The sequence below is a fragment of the Felis catus genome, chromosome B3 (assembly GCF_018350175.1).
Source record: "Felis catus isolate Fca126 chromosome B3, F.catus_Fca126_mat1.0, whole genome shotgun sequence".
Taxonomy (NCBI): Eukaryota; Metazoa; Chordata; class Mammalia; order Carnivora; family Felidae; genus Felis; species Felis catus.
This window is the reverse complement of record NC_058373.1, coordinates 100783131-100796840: the sequence shown is the minus strand read 5'-3', so window position 1 is coordinate 100796840 and position 13710 is coordinate 100783131. Positions and strand designations below refer to the sequence as shown.

General features: G+C 38.5%; 1 long non-coding RNA gene across 1 annotated transcript in view; it reads left to right on the top strand.

The window, feature by feature from the left end:
* LOC123386087 overlaps positions 1-9245 on the top strand; it is a 32871-nt gene extending 23626 nt beyond the window's left edge. Inside the window, exon 3 of the long non-coding RNA XR_006599603.1 lies at positions 8426-9245. This is a non-coding gene — a long non-coding RNA (uncharacterized LOC123386087). The remainder of the gene's footprint in view (positions 1-8425) is intronic.
* The last annotated feature ends 4465 nt before the right edge of the window (positions 9246-13710 follow it).

Sequence of the window (13710 nt, the reverse complement as noted above, 5' to 3'; positions counted from 1 at the left end):
ACTGTGATAATTACCTAATTAAACTAGCTCCTTGCCAAATGCAGAATGGCCTGACTTTTAAATGTGTTTTTCATTCTATTCTTTCAACAGAAAACAAAATAAAAACAAGTAAAAAAAAAAATGCAACTATGTAATGGCCTTATGATTTCACTTCTAAACCAGATTGTTTTGTTTTGCCTTGTTTTATTTTACATATATTTTAAGTGTATTTATTTATTTTAAGAGGGAAAGAGAGAGCTAATGTGTGAGAGTGGGGGAGGGGCAGAGAGAGAGGGAGAGAGAGAATCCCAAACAGGCTCTGCACTGTCAGTGTGGACCCAACATGGGCTCAAACCCATGAGCCAAGAGATCATGACCTGAGCCAAAATTAAGAGTTGGACACTTCACCAACTGAGCCACCCAGGCGCCCCATTTTATATTTTTTTAAGTAACGAAAGAAACAGTAGGAGCACTGGCCCATAGTTTTAAGTGTCATTTGTGTATAATAATGAGCACAAACATCTAAAATAATTTTCAAATTGTAATATCAGTCAATAGTCACTCTATTTGCCTCTCCTCAAAATTCTAAACAGATTCTTTAATAACAAGCAATTCTAGGTATTATTAGGTTTTACAAAAACAGTGTACTTCCTAGAAAAAGACAGTTCACCATCAGAATATAGCAGTTGAGGCTGAAACATGTCCACAAATGTTAAAATACCAGCCTTCTCAATGGGCATGAATTGAAAATTGATTAGCTGAGCAAAGGGAAAGAATTGAGAACTTTCTTGATTTTCCAAGTTCTGTTTATCGGCATCATGTCCTAAAATGTTTCATTACATTCCTTCCAAAGAAAATCTTTGGAATAAGTATAGTATTGCATCTTTGATACTATGCTTCACTGTGGACAAATAACAAGGTGGAAAGATATTTTAAACTCTTTGTGCCTTACCTATAAAATGGAGTCAATGGGTAGCCTATAATATTGTTGCAAAGATTAAATGAGATAACACATGTAAAACTCTTAGAACAGCATCCGGAATATAGTAAGCACTCTGTGTTATTTATCATTGTTGTTCTTACTGTTGCTGTTGTTGTAATAGGAGCTATAGTTCTTGGAGCATCTACTATTTTCCAAATAATATATAATATATATTTTAATCTCTGCAAAGTAATATGTTATCTCAACTTTTCATATGGAAAAATTGAATTTAAGAGTTTAAGTAACTCATCCACCAACATGTCAGTTTAAACAAAGCCTGACCCCCCTTGGTATGACGCATTCATTCCAAGATCTAACATTGGAGTCTGAGCTGCATCTAGTTTCCCACTCCAGGAACATGATCCTTCGTCTTCACACATCTAAAAGAAGAATCAGCATCTTTTCTACTCAAAATAGTACAATGAAGAAGCATGATTTATTAAAGAGGCAACATCTAAGTCTTAGAACACAGGTGGGCTAAATGGGTGATGACATTAAGGAGGACACTTGTGATGAGCCCTGGGTGTTGTATGTAAGGTGAGAAAGCACTGAATGCTACTACTGAAGCCAATATGACATTGTATATTAACTAAAATTTAAATTTTAAAAAGTCTTAGAACACAGTCCTTAACTCCCATTAAGAATATTCATATTTATTCTCTAATGAGTCAGATAATCAATCTTGAAACATCTCAAATAAAAGCATGTGCTGGCCTCAGGGACTACTTAAGCAATTTCTTAAAGTTCTTTTAGATGAAATAAATGTGAAACCCTAGTTAAAAGTGTGCTGTAGCCAATTAGAAGAATAATTAGTCAGAAGCATTGTAGTTTAGTAGCCTAATAAGCAACTGATCACAGGCAAAGGGTTCTATTCTAAAGAGGAAACTAAGGTTCCCTTCATTCTTTCCCCACTTATGAGGTGACAGTTTACCATCAACCTTTCCTGTAAGGATCTTAGGAAGAATACATACCTACTGCCCTCACCTACCTTTGCTGCTCTCACACCATTTATTCCTATACCACATTTAGAGCATGCTTTATCTTTTTCCCGAGTTACTTTTTTATTCACATATCTAATTTTCTCAATGGCTAAGATAATAGTCAGATTATCACATTCTTTCTTATTTGTTTCCTTAAAGTAGATCTCAGAGCACATTTTTCAAGTACAATTGAATTAGCCAAACCCTAAATAGAAGATGGTCCTTATCACCACATCATTGTGTTCATGACTATTAATCTGAATAGACAGTCCTATTAAAGGCACAGAAACTAAACCAATGGGAATTGACCAATAAAGCACAAAATAGAACAGAGAAGCAGCTGTTTAATGTGCTATGATGGACCCATTGGACAACTCTCAAAAGACACAAAGACATGGGATCAAATCATTCAGTACTGACCAAAAGGATTGGAATTTTTTTTTCATGCTGGCCAATAAACTCAACAAAATTTTTGCAAAAAAGAAGAAAACAGCAATGTGTATAGTAAAAACATTTTGTCCCCAGGATAATTTCTCATTCTCAATGGTCTGAGTTTTCCAAGTCAAACCAGCTGAAATAGAAAGTCCTTAAATGGCCACAATTCATGAGCAATAACCTGGGTAATTTATGGTTTGTAGTCCAAGAGTTCAAAATGGGAAGGGTAAGCAACTATACTTCCCATTTAAAAGATGTGGTGGGGGGGAGGAAAGTGGGGGGCGGGGTGGTGGGGAACAGACATCTACACTACCAGTGCCACTATGACTAGGCATCATCACAGCGTGAAATGTGCACATTGCTGGTTAGCATACAGCATCACCAGGTGCAAATTCTTGAATGTAGTCAATGTGGGAATTTGGACTTGTATCTGACATATTAGCATGAAGTTGGTGTATCTCCAATCTCCATAGTTTCTAACCCTGACATCTTTCAGCACACTCATTAAAGAAGAGGAGGAGAGTACATGTGGTCACCAGATTCGTTTTTGTTTCTGAAAGAAAGCCACATCCTTTAATTACCCCTTACCATCTTATTGCTCCAATTATTACTGGAACTTTGAAATGATTTTTATTTGACATAGGCTTTTTAATCAAGAATAAACAAGACCACACACCCTCCTGATTGATACATTGAAAACATATGTCTATTATGATAAACACCCTCATGGAAAAAAAGGCTTAGTGAAAAGCCAAAAGCCAAATTAAGTGATAGACACTGACTCACCTCTAGCCCATTTGTCACCTTTCGTAAGTTTGTCCCTCTTATGACTTCAAATTCATATTGTGCTGAATAGGACACTGCTATCTCAGTTTGGTGTGGAAGTTTCAGAGTATGATTCTGATGTCAACTTTGCCATTATCCAACAGTGAGAATCATAAAACCAAGGAGAAGAAAAATTGAGTTGTGACGCAAAAACTGTAAAATTTAGGATGTGACAAGAAGATCTATAGCTAGATATCATTGACCTTTTTCATTTTCCCATCTGAAATTTTCCAAGCTTAACCAGATGATATTGAAGGAGAGTAGGATAAAAAATAATCTAGATATTAAGTGGAGAATTTCAATGCCTGATATTAAATTATCAACATGTGAAATATATCCAAAACAATAGATTGACATCTATTGGACATAGTCCACACATATGATAAGTGCAAAAGTACATAATGTACAAAAGCACATAAGGGAGAGCAATGTGAGATCAGAATAATGACACAGAAGAACCTAAAACACAAGAGTGAAAAAAGAAGAAAGAAAATGATGAAAGACAGAAAAGTAGCAGGACTAAAAGGGGAATCACTAAAAGTACAAGATCAATAAAGCTGATCATAAAGATCAATAAGCTGGAAACCAGTGTTTTATTTTGTGAACTTAACAAGGTCACAGAGTTTTCAACAGAGTTTTGGTAGTTTTGCCTTGTTTTTCACTTCTGGTATGATCAAAGATTAAAAACATTCCAAACTTCTAGGCTGAGAAACTGAAAATTGATGAGGCTACTGGTTGGCATGGAAAAATGAAATTGTAAGAAAGGCCAGTTAGAAGGGGAAGCAGAGCTGGGACATCTTGAAGTGACGTGGTGGCAGCGTGGGAATTATGTCATTGTGTCATGTCAGAGCTAGAGGCACAATTTGGAGGCATAAATCCTCAGAGAGGATTTTTGCAGTTAGAAGAGTAAGTGCACGAAACATAGTCCCCACTCACATGTTTGTTAGAATTAACTAAATGAAAAGGAGTGGGTAAAAAACAAACGAAAGCAAAGCACTGAGAACAGAGCCTTCGAAGATGCCCTTAGCTGCACAAATAAGTCAACAAAGAGACCTAAAAACAATTACAAAGAGCACAGAGACAGAAAGGGAGGGCACAGTGCCAAGAGAGCCCAAATGAAGGAATGTTTAAAGGAGATAAGATCACAGTGTCAAACGAAAAGGAGCAATGTAAAGAAACTGCATTACATCTGTTGGGGGAAAATAGGATTCTAAATGTTCTCCAGAAGAAATATGATTTTAAAAATTTTCTGAAAACTCTGTGGCTGAGACTTACAAGCGGAAGCAATTTATGGTAGCAACAATCAATAACTATGCAAAGAAAGGTAAAGTCAATTTCAGCTCAGAAAAAAAAAAAAAACAATTAAGCTGTCTAGGAAGAGACAACAGAAAAAAAGGAAAGGGAAAAAAATTCCCTCTAATGGGAGAAAAAAAAAATCATTTGGGCTTTGATAAACTTAATGACATCATGCTGCTGCGTAGCATTCATTCTTTTTCTTCTGCTGTCTCACAAGAAAATAAACCTCTGTTTCCCCAAAATGCGGGGAAACTAAGACCTTCTCTGTATTTAGAAGCAGTTTTATAAAATACCAGGAGTCTTAACCTGAGATTCTTGGGTGTTGGGCTCAGAAGTTCTGTGACCCCATAACACTGCATTCCATTCCTGCTATTCATGGGTGGAAGAGGGTCCGTGGCTTCCATCAGATTCTCAAAGAACGTGTTACCCTATAAAAGTTAAGAACCACTGTTCTAGAGAAAGTAATACTTTTGGCCGCTGGGGGAAAAGGTTTAAAGGAGTCTGATGGCAAGTTGGGCTGACATCTGCACATTCTTACTCATCTCACCACTTTCCCTTCCATCTCAGTGGAAGTAGCACTCTCCTCTTGGGCTTTCTCAGGGCTTTAAATCTCACCTCCTCTCTGTTTCTTCTCAGTCTCCTTTGCCCCATAAATACTGTAGTTCCCAGGACTCCAGGTTCAATCCCTTTCTTTTCTTACATTATATATTCTATCTGGCTCTAACAGATTTCAACAGGATGGCCATGAAGTCTGGAAATGTAGGTGAATCCATAAGAAATGATTTATCAATACTATATTACAATACATGACAAAATATTATTGTCTATGTTTTTGGGATTTATGGTCATCCTGTATATATTGATAGTTTCCAAATTAATCTGAAGCCAAGGAGTCTTTCTTGAGCCGGATGTGATTTTCAGACTGTGGGCTGTCTATGGAACATCTCTACTTGGCATCCCCCAGATGCTTCTCACAGAACATGTCCAAAATCACCTCCTTTGCAGTCCCATCTTAGGGAATGGTATCCCCATTCTTACCCAATTCCCAAGCACACATTTGGGAGTTATCCTCCGTAGCTCCCAGGTTTCTGAGAGTTAATTTCAACAGCTCCCTCTTCACTTTTCTTTTCAACTGATCACCAATCCTGTCTATTCTACTTCATAAACACTTTTCAAATCTTCCCCCACTCCAGCCCATCTCCACTGATAGTTTTCCTCGTAAGCACATACTATTTCTTGCCTCAGTTATTGTATGAAAGCCTGTCTACTGGTGTTCTTACCTCCGGTCTCACCTCCTTCCAACCGATACCTCCAAAGAATCTCCATAAGATGCAAATACAATTGTGACAGTCTGCTACTTCAGACTCTCCCTTAACTCTGATTGCTGAACAATACAGCCTAAACCCCTTGGCCTTCATCTTATACCTTTTCACCTTCATTTCTTTGGTGCTACAGCCACACCCACAACCACTAACTCCACCTTCCTCAAACATGTCTTGATGTCTCTGCTTGGATTTTCCTCATCCACCAGTGATGAGCTTCTATTAATCCTTCAAGGCTCCCTGAAAGTATCTCTTCCCCCACCACTATCCCCCCCCCCTTTGTATTTGGACTTCTTTCTTCTGTGCTCTAAGAGCACAATCATTATCATAGTTACAATTAGTTGTTTAAAACCTCTTCCCAGCAAGACTATCAGTTCCCAAAGGCCGCTTATTTATTAAACTTCATATCCTCTAGCACCTGGTATTCAATAATTATGTGATTAACAGAAGCATAATAGTGTGGAGAGGGAAATAAGATTATTTGGACCCAGAAAGGATTTGCATCTTATGACAGGCAAAAGGTCTCATGTAACTAGTACTAGCTCCTGACCCAGATTAGACATGGAAAGTTTAACTAGGATAGAACCATAGGGACCATAATGGGACAGGACCTAGATCCAGGCACAAGTAATGAAGAAACAGACTGCCTTTGGGGAGTGTGAGGGAGCCCAGAGTGGCAGAATATTCAGGGCACCCAAACGGATAACAGATAACTGATTTCTTTAAGAAAGAAGTCCATGAGGGGGGCCTTGTCAGCAAGATCTAACAGGGTGTCCTGGCAGGTGGACGGCGCATACCAGTGTCCTGAAATAGGACATACTTGAGACTCTGATTAAAAGTGATTAGCACTAAAGAGCTTTGAGCAGGAAGCAGTGCCCAGTCCTGGGGAGGAACTGGCAAGCAGGTCTGATGTGGCTAGGACTCTCAGCAGGTAATCAGGATGGAAAACCAGGCACAGGAAAATAGGTGGATTTTGCCTCAATATCGAGTTTAAGGGGAACTTGGTGTCCACGATACGCTAAACTGGGAGCAAAGCCAAAGGCAGAGTTCCGGCAACAATAACTTGAGTTTAAGTCACGGGAGTATTGAGCTAGAGCCCCTGAGAGTTCCACCCAGCATAGGATTTCTCCAAAGTGCAATGGAGAGCAGAGCGAGGCTAAGATGTTGTCTTAGCAAGAGGAGGAGCATGAAGGCCAGGGAATCAGGCGGCCCTGGCAGTGTCTGTGGGATATTGCATTTAGGAAACAGGAATATCCTCTTAGGAGGGCAGACCCGGTTTTATTTCTTTTAATAAGAGAATTTTCTATTGGCACTTTTTTCCAACAAAACCTTAGATCTTCCAAGGAAACATGGGATTTTCTGCTTCACAGTAAGATAAGTAAAGAGAAGTAAACATCAGGCTAAAAAATGTTTGCATTAAGATAAGTAATGAAGATGACATAGGTAAATTAATTAAGATAGGTAAAAATCAAGCTTAAAAATGTTTGGTGTTTTTTATATCTTAGTTCTAAAACTGAAAAATAAAATTCTGAGAAACAAAGTCTCTGGATTCCTTCAAGAAGTATAAAATCAAAAATAGAGCAGAATGCGAGTACTCTTTATTTAATCATTTTGTACTCCAGCGCTGGACAGTGAGAACTCAGGCCTGCTGTAGGAGACAAGGTGAGATCATCTGGAGGTCAGTGAGGAGAGCTTAGGATCTCCTACTTTATATGTTGAGGTTCAGGTCAGATTGTACTTTAAAAATGAGTTTTGAGGCTAAATCAAAGTTTTTAAATGACCCATCAAATACAACTTCCTTTTTTCTTTAAATGAAGAAATTGAGGCTCAGAGAAGTTAAATGCAATTTTAAAAAACCTGTACCTCTGGTTGGCAGCAGATATTTGATGACACAGTGGGAAACTAAGTAAAAAACCATTCGCAAATTCTCTGGTTTTTCAACCTACAGCAGAAAACCAGTGTCCCAGTGCCCATGTTCAGGAAACCCATAGAGTGGTATGCAAATATTAAACAAAGACATGACCAGATAAATGTATACATCTGTACAGATCAAAGTGAATATTTTAAGCTTTATACATTTTTTAAAACTCAAAAACAATGTGAGAAGTAGTCCTATCTTCACAAATTTAAAACCAGTTTGAACTGAGCAGACCAGTGAGAGTGCAGTCAAGAAAACAAAACCCATTCTGTATCTTTCAAACAAAAGGAAATTGATACATAGAACAGGTTACATAGCTGATGGAAAAGCTGAGAATCCAAACAGGAAATGGTAAGACTTCCTCAAGATGAGCCAAAGAAGCAAAATGCCACCACTCCTTGGGCTGAAGGGTCAAGAGTGGGAGGTGGTGTTCTCAGCATCCATTCAATGGGAGCTGGGCCAGGAAGGGGGTTTCCAGAAGAGGCTGGACCCACAGAGGGAGAGACTGCCCATTGGGGCCTAAAATCCCAGAAGAGATTCAGCTGCTACTCATTCCAAAAAACCACCCAAGACTTTCTTTCAGGGTTGGGGAAAGTCACGTTAAGTTAGGAAGTGACTCTTCCCCAACTCCACCCCATCCCTCTTTCTGGTTTTTGCTTGCAATCTGATTCATCTTTCTCACCCCCAGAGGCACCTCTGAGAGCAGAGAAGTTTTCCAGCCCACTCTCCAAAGAAGGAAGCAGTCCAACAATGCTGATCTAAGCCAACTGCCCATATCCTTTAGGGATAGGCATGACGAGTGAGCCACCACAAGACAAAGTGACCCAGAGAGTGTGCTTCCTGACCATAATGAAAGCACCAAGGTTAAAGATGATGACTAACTACAGTCAAATCACCTTCCAAGTTCTACTTTGCTTAATTAATTCTTTCCTTTGCTCTCCGACATATAGTAGACCCTTAAAGGAACATTTTAAACCTACACAGCCAGTTGCCTCCTTCAAGCCAGCGAAAGCGTAATCCAGAAAGAAAACAAAGAAGTCAACTCTGCTCTGCCAGTGAGATGTTTCTGGAAACCACCATTTTCTGTATCTGTTCCTTGAGAACTGGGGACAACACCAGTGACGGTCCTTGGCCTTGAGTTAATTACTTGGGGGGAATATGCAACAAGAGACCATGGATCCCCACTTTTAAGGTCACCCTGACATGTGGAGGTCTTCCAGCATTCCAGAACCTGACTCATTCCAGCACATTGCTTTGTTATGATGTCAGCTGTCAGTGGGCCAGGTGACAGGAGCTGAGCCACCTCTGAGCCCGCCAAGCCTGAGGACACAGAAGCAGATGTGTATTCTAAATTTACCCCTCTTCCTTCCAGTTCACATTCCCACCTGGACACTCAGGCAACCCCTATCCATCCCTCTTCCCTTATTCATTCATTCATTTATTCATTTACCAATTCATGTAATAAACATCTTTAATCAGCCACTGTGTGCCAGGCACTGGGGTAAAGGGGGAGGGGGGAACAAAACAAGCAAAAATCCTGCCCTCATGGAGCTTTATGTTCTACTCTTGAGTGATAAATATATAGTTTGTCCTATGATGACATGACGTTATGGAAAAAATAGTAAAGTGGGAAAGGTCATGTGTCTTCCTAGGGTGGAAGCATTGAAATTGACAAAAAGGGGCCCAAGGAAGACTTTTTTGTAAGGATGAATTTTTGAGCAAAGATCTGAAGCAAGAGTATGAGTGCTACAAGTATTTTAGGAAAGAATATTCCGGTCAGAGGACATCACAAGCTCAAAGGTCCTGGGGATGGGCCATGCATGATAACATGCCCCAGGGACAACAAGAAGACTATTGTAGTTAGAGTAGAGTTAGCACAAGGACAAAAGCTAGGAAACCAGTTGCACTAATCTACAGAAGAGATAAAAGTAGAGGTAGTAGTAGGTGGGTTCTGAATATATTCTAGACCTATTTTTAAGCTCCTCCAAAGTATGAATTTGTGGCCATTTATACTCTTCACTTGAGTCTTCGGGATAAATCTAGGATTTCCATTAATCTAGACTTTATGAACCTGGGGCAGTGAGAAACTCAGTTACCAGAGCTTGGGTTAATACCTTTCATTGATTTTAAAGAATCTGTGAAGTAGGAAGTAAATATAATGAAGAGGAAAAGAGAGAAGACATTAATATTGGTGATGAAGAATATCAGCATCAATATGCTATGTTCCGAATATAGTTAAGTCTTTATATTAAGAACTTTAAATACGTTATCTCATTTAATCCTTGGAAGAACCATAGGTAGAGCTTTGGGGGGTGCCTAGGTGGCTCAGCTGGTTAAGTGTCTGTCTCTTGATTTTGGCTCAGGTCATGATCTCACAGTTCATGAGGTCAAACCTCACTATCAGCCTGAAACCCACTTGGGATTCTCTCTCTCCTTCTCTCTTCCCCTCCCCATGTTCGTTCTCTCTCTTTCTCTCTCTATCTGTAAATAAATAAATGAATAAATAAATAAATAAATAAATAAATAAATAAATAAATAAAACTTTTATCTCCTTATGTGGAAATTATGGCTCAGGAAGACCTAATCACTTAGCCTAAGTTACATGATTAATCCAAGGCCAAGACAGAATTTGAGTCCAGCTACCTTTCTCTAAAGTGTGTAGTATTTCCTCTACACTACAATTATTCATTCACTCAACAAATGTTTATTTGATAAGGTACAGAAATTAACAAGATAGGGTATGACCTCAATAAATTTCTAATTTGAAATAGACACTATGCTTAGAAAATCATTGCTGGGCAATACAGTTCTCATTCATTCATTCATTCATTCTACAACTATTACAAGTATACATTGAGTGCCTGTTCAGTGATGGCATAAAAAAGTCATTCTTTCCTAGAGGTTATATCTGATGGGAGGATCCAGACAATAAAAAAATAAAAATGTAAAACCTCTCAGGTGGGGATGAATACTATGCAGAGAAATAAAGTCGGGTTGTAGAGCTATCACTATTCTATATGGGTTAGTCAGGGCTGCCTCTATTTGCTAGATCACACTTAAGAAGAGACCTGAAGGAAGTGAGAGAGTGTGGTGTACAAATATCTCAAGAGAGATCCTTCCAGCCAGAGGGGTCAGCTTGTATGAAAGCCCTGGGTGGAACATACATGGTATATTTCAAGAAGAGTTAGGAACCAATATAGCATGAGTGGAAGGAGTAAGGGAGAGGGTGGTGAGAGAGCAGGCCGGAAGGCTGGTGCTGAATGGAGCAGCAGAGAGATTAATTAGGAGACAATTGCCATAATCCAGGAGAGAGATGATAGTGACTTTGACCAGGATAGAGAAGTGGCCATGGTGAAGAGTAGTAAGATTTGGGATATGTTTTGAAAGTTAAGGATTTGCTAGCAATATTTATGTGAGGTATAAAAGAGAAAGGCGTTCAACCTGAGCTACCAAAAGCATGTAGCTGCATTTTCTGAGATGGAAAAGACTATGGGGGGAAAAAACGGGTTTGGAAGGGAATCAAAACATACTAGGTTTGAAATGTTGGATAGGTGGTTAATGCATTAGTCTAGAGTTCAGGGAAAGGAGCAGGCTGGAGCTAGGAGTATAGAAATCATCAGTGTGTACATGGTATTTAAATCTCTGAGCCTAGATAACATTATCTAGGGAGTGAGCATAGCTAGAAAACAAAAGACATCTGAATCTGGGGACACTCTAATATTTAGAAGTCAGAGAGAGGAAGAGGAATCAGCAAAGGAAACTGATCATTGCCATCCTCAGATCTACTAAGTCAACATCTTGAAGCTTGAATCCAGAAATCTTGAGAAAGATTTAAACATCAAGTGTATGATACTCATAGGTCCCTAAACAGATTCAATACAAAGAAATCTTCTCCAAGACACATTATAATAAAACTGTCTAAAATCTAAGACAAAGAGAGAATTTTGTGTTTTTTAATGTTTATTTTTTTGAGAAAGAGAGAGAGACAGAGCATGAGCAGGGGAGGGTCAGAGACAGGAGACACAGAATCCGAAGCAGGCTCAAGGCTCTGAGCTGTCAGTAGAGTCCAATGTGGGGCTCAGCCTCATGAACTGTGAGATAATGACCTGAGTCAAAGTCAGACACTTAACTGACTGAGCCATCCAGGCTCCCCAACAAAGAGAGAATTTTAAAAGCAGCAAGAGAAAAAAAAATTCCTCATATGCAAGGGAACCTCATAAGGCTACCAGTAGATTTCTCAGCAGAAACCTTTCAGGCCAGGAAAGGGTGGGATGATATATATATTTTTAAGTTTATTTATTTATTTTGACAGCCAATGCAGGGGAAGCACAGAGAGACAGGGATAGAGAGAGCTGTTAGTGCAGGGCCCAACATGGGGCTCAATCCCACAAACCATGAAATCATGAACTGAGCAGAAATCAAGAGTCAGACACTTAATTGACTGAGCCACCCAGGTGCCCCTTGGATGATATATTTCAAGGGCTGAAAGAAAATAACTGCCACACAAGAATTCTATACCTAGCAAAGTTGTCTGTCAGAAATGAAGGAGAGATAAAGACTCTTCCAAATGAACAAAAGCTGAAGGAGTTAATCACCACTGGCTTGCTTCACAAGAAATGCTGAAAAGAGTTCTTTAAGCTGAAATAAAAGGACATTAATTAGGAACATGAAAACATATGGAAATATAAGATAACACTGTTAAGCATATAGTCAAATTCATAATACTCCATAATACAAATCCATAATAAGTATATTAATCATTTAACTCCAGTATAGAGATGAAAGGACAAAATTATTAAAAATAACTATAGCTACATCAATTTGTTAATGGATAAAAGATACAGAAAGGTGTAAATTGGGGCATCAAAAGCATAAAATATGCCGGGGAGTAAAAGGACAGTTTTTGTACATGATCCAAGTTATTAGCGTAGACTATTATATCTATGTTTTACTTAAGCCTCATGGTGACCACAAAGCAAACACTTACAGTAGATACACAAAGGATAAAGACAAGGGAATCAAAGCATAGCATTACAGAAAATCATTGATTCACAAAGGAATAGAGCAAGAGAGGAAGAAGGAACAATAAACTACAAAACAGCAAGAAAACAAACAAGATGGCATTAGTATATCTTTATCTATCAATAATTACTCTAAATGTAAGTAAATTAAATTCTCCAATCAAAGGGCATAGAGTGGCTGATTAAAAACACACACCAAACCCAACTATATACTGTCTATAAGAGACTCACTTCAACTTTAAGAGCACACATAGGCTCAAAGTAGTGGAATGGAAAAAGATATTCCATGCAAATGGAAACATAGAGACAGCAGGAGTAGGTAGGGATAGCTATATTTATACATGACAAAATAGACTTTAAGTCAAAAACTGTACCAAGAGACAAAGAAGGTAATATAAGGATAAAAAGGTCAATTCATCAAGAGACTGTAACATTGATAAATATGTGTGCATCCAAGTTGGAGCACTTAAGTATATTAAGCAAATACCAACAAATCTGAAGGGAGAAGTAGATAACAATGCAATAATAGTAGAGGATATCAGTACCTCACCTTCAATAATGGCTAGATCATCCAGACAGAAAATCAGTTGGGAAATATTGAACTTGAATTATACTTTCTACCAAATGAACCTAACAGACATACGCAGAGCATTCCATCTAATAGCTGCAGAATACACATTCTTCTCAAGTGCACATGGAACATTGTCCAGGATAGGTCATATGCTAGGTTACAAAACAAGTCTTAGAAAATTTTAAATGACTGGAACCATACCAAGTATCTTTTCTGGCTGCGATGATATGAAACTAGAAATCAATAACAGGAGGAAAACTGGAAGTTTCATAAATATGTGGAGATTAAACAACACACTCCTGAGCCATAAATGGGTCAAATAAGGACTCAAAAGGAAAATCAAAAAATATCTTGAAACAAACAGAAATGTAAAACCAACAT